We start from the raw sequence: 3,491 nt of genomic DNA, 5'->3' as shown, positions 1-3,491 counted from the left end.
TGGTCTGATTGCACCTTTGGGGCAATTCTTAGTCAATTCTTGGTACTGGGCTAGGGACTAAGAAAATGGGCGGGGGGCAGATGCTAAGAGGCAGAGAAGCCAGCAGAGCTTCAAACAATTTTACAGGACTGGGAGGACAAATTGGGATCTGAAGCTGCAGAAGTGCCCTTGAAAGGCCAAGATACCAAAGGGAAGGAGGACACCAACAATGGATCCAACACGCAGCAATGGTTTTCTCCAATGAGTCAGACAGAAGACTGCAACACAGAATACATATAGAAATAATGAGCAATATAAATGCATTTAAATCTAAATGAATATTAATTGTACAAAACAGTAACAATATGGAGATTTAAATATGTATAAGATTAAACAGCATGAGAAAAAATAACAAAAAAGAAGGGAATACATAGAGTTAAAGTCCTTTGAGAAGCATAAAGAACTCATTTATATTAAACTGGAATAAATCAAAAGTAATTGTTTTAATCTCTAGGATAACTTACAAAAGAATAGCAGAGGGATATCTTTATTTTTTTAAAAAAATATTAAATAGAGGGGAAAATGAAATAATAATCTTAAAAATAGTTAATTAGTCCAAAAGAGGCAAAAAAAAAGACACAAGAAGAACAGAAGGGAGCACCATGAAAGGTCAGGATATGGAGAATTCCTTAGGGAGACATCATGGGTGGAGGACAGGGGTTCTTGCTACACAAACGTGGCAGGATTCTGGTTGAAGGCAGGCCAGGGTGATTAGATACTGAGGGTAGGAGTTGAGCAATTTGATCTGATATTAAGGGGGATCAAATATCAAGCGTGGGGGATTCTCTCTGAACAGAATTAGCACGATTCTTGCTGCAACTGGACTATGCAGGCCAAACAAGAACAGGGACCAAGGTCAAGCCCTAGTCAAAAGGGATTCTACACAAAAAGCACACCAAGCTTTTCAGGATTCAGAGGAGCTTAACTAAAGTCTGATCGAGGAGAGAGTTTTTGTCAAGGCTCAAACAACTTCACCAGGAGGACTTTCTCCCACTGAAAGCAGTGGTGCCCAACCTTTTTGGCACCAAGGACTGGTTCCATGGAAGACAATTTTTCCACTGACATGTGTGTGAGATGGTTTCAAGGTAAAACTGTTCCATGTCAGATCATCAGGCATTAGATTCTTATAAGGAGCTCCCAACTTAGATCCCTCACATACCCAGTTCACAATAGCAGTTTAGGCTCCTATGAGAATTTAATGCCACTGCTGATCTGACAGGAGGCCAAGCTCAGGCAGTAATGCTCAATCGCCTGCTATTTACCTCCTGCTGTGCGGCCCCATTCCTAACAGGCCACGGACCAGTACTGGTGGGTCCATGGCCTGGCTCCCACAGGTAGGCCTTGGTGTCCTCCTGTTCAACATAAACCATTTCATAGAACACCAATAGCAGGTAAGGGTACTCCGTAACCATGAAGGATCAAGACAAACTAAGACCATTCATAATCATATCTTAACACAGACAAAGTCAAGACCATTGTTCAAACCATAAAAATGCCTGGACATCCTCTCATCCTGGCTATTATAAGGGACTATTGCCTCTTTGCTGATTACACCTTTAGCCTCGATGCATTCCTCCAGCCCCAGACATAAGATTTATTAAGACACTCAACTATAGAATTGTCCCTGTTTCCTGACAGCATGATTGGAGCAAAGCTCTACTTCCCTAAACCCTCCCTGAAAACACAAAATCCTATACTAAATCCTTCCTAATTCTCTCTGACTGAGATACCCCCTTGGTTCCTGTTGTGTGCAGTCTCATTCTTTGCAATGAGCAATAAACCCACTTGTTCAACTTCAAATGTATTTCTTTGGCTGTAGGCTATTGACAGATGCTTAAGTCTCATCAAACATTCACATATCAAATCCAACAGTATGTAAAAATAACAATATATCACAACCAAGTTGGCTTGATTCCAGAAATGAAATTCAAGATTAGTTTAATATTTTAAAATCTGTCAACATACTCTTATGAAAGGGACCCTAGACAGCTCCCATCCCCCTGCAACCATGTGAGGACACAGAGAAAAGACAGGCATCTACAAAAACCACATCTACAAACCAGGAGGCAAACCCCTCACCAGACACCAAATCTGCCAGCACCTTGATGTTGAACTTCTCAGCCTCCAGAACTGTGGGAAATAAATTCCTGTTGTTTATAAGCCAAAAAAAAAAAATGTAATTCATCACATAAGAAAAAATAGATGTCATATGATTATATTAACAAGTGCACAAATTGCACTTGATAAAATGCTGCAGTTACTCATGTTAACAAAAATTTAAACTTTTAGCAAAATTAGAATAGAGGAAAACTTCCTTTGTCTTAATATAGAGTACCTAGAAAAACCATATAGCAAAGATCATACTTAATGGTGAAGTATGAAAAGATCTTCTCCTGAGATAGAAAATATGCCTCTATGATCACTTTTATTCAAACAACTGGAGGTTGTAGCCTGTATAATAAAGCAAGAAAATAGCCAGTAATAAACCTGACAAGGATTCACAAGAACTTTACACTGAAAGTTATACATATTGAGAAAAATCTTTAAAATCTAATTTAGTGGAAAGCTTATTGAGAGAAATCTTTAAAATCTATTCAGTGGAAAGCTATGCAATGATCATAAATTGAAAAACTCAATATTATAAAGGTCTAAGTAAGTTATTCCCAAACAAATCTATATTCCAGCAGGACTGGGAAAATCTAGAAGAAAAAGCTTTAGGATTTACATGAGCAGATACCAAGATACATTATAAAGCTACAGCAATTAAGAGGGTCATAGTGTAAGTTCCTGATACACCAATAGGCCCATGGAATAGAAAAGAGAGTGCAGAAACTGTCACTTGATTTTTGACAAAGGTGACACATCAATCCAATGGGGGAAAAATTGCCTTTTCAACAAAATGCACATGAGTAATTAGAATCTATATGAAAAGAAATCTCTTAAATCTCTATTTCGCATCATGCATAATAAACTACAGGAATTGTAGCTGTAAAAGTAGGCATAACTACAACAAAGATTCTAGGGAGGAAAAGGAGACTATCTTCATGACCTTATGGCAAGCAAAAAAAAAAAAATTTAAGAAGACACAAGAGCAATAACCATAAATTAAATGATGGATAAATTCTACTACATTAAAAGTAAGAATTTCAGTTCATCAAAAAGACACCATTAAGAAAGTGAAGGCCGGGCATGGTGGCTCACATCTGCAATCCTAGTACTTTGGGAGGCCAAGGCAGGTGGATCACTGGAGCTCAGGAGTTCAAGATGAGCCTGAGCAACATGGCAAAACCCTGTCTCTACTAAAAACACAAAAATTAGCTGGGCATGATGGCACACCTGTAGTCCCAGGTACTTGGGAGTCTGAGGAAATAAGATGACTTGAGCCTGAGCGATGGAGGCTGTGGTGAGCTGAGATGATGCCACTGCACTCCAGCCTAGACTACAAAGCCAGA

Source organism: Pongo abelii, chromosome 4, assembly GCF_028885655.2.
Source record: "Pongo abelii isolate AG06213 chromosome 4, NHGRI_mPonAbe1-v2.0_pri, whole genome shotgun sequence".
In the NCBI taxonomy this organism is placed as follows: Eukaryota; Metazoa; Chordata; class Mammalia; order Primates; family Hominidae; genus Pongo; species Pongo abelii.
This window is presented reverse-complemented; position numbering follows the sequence as displayed.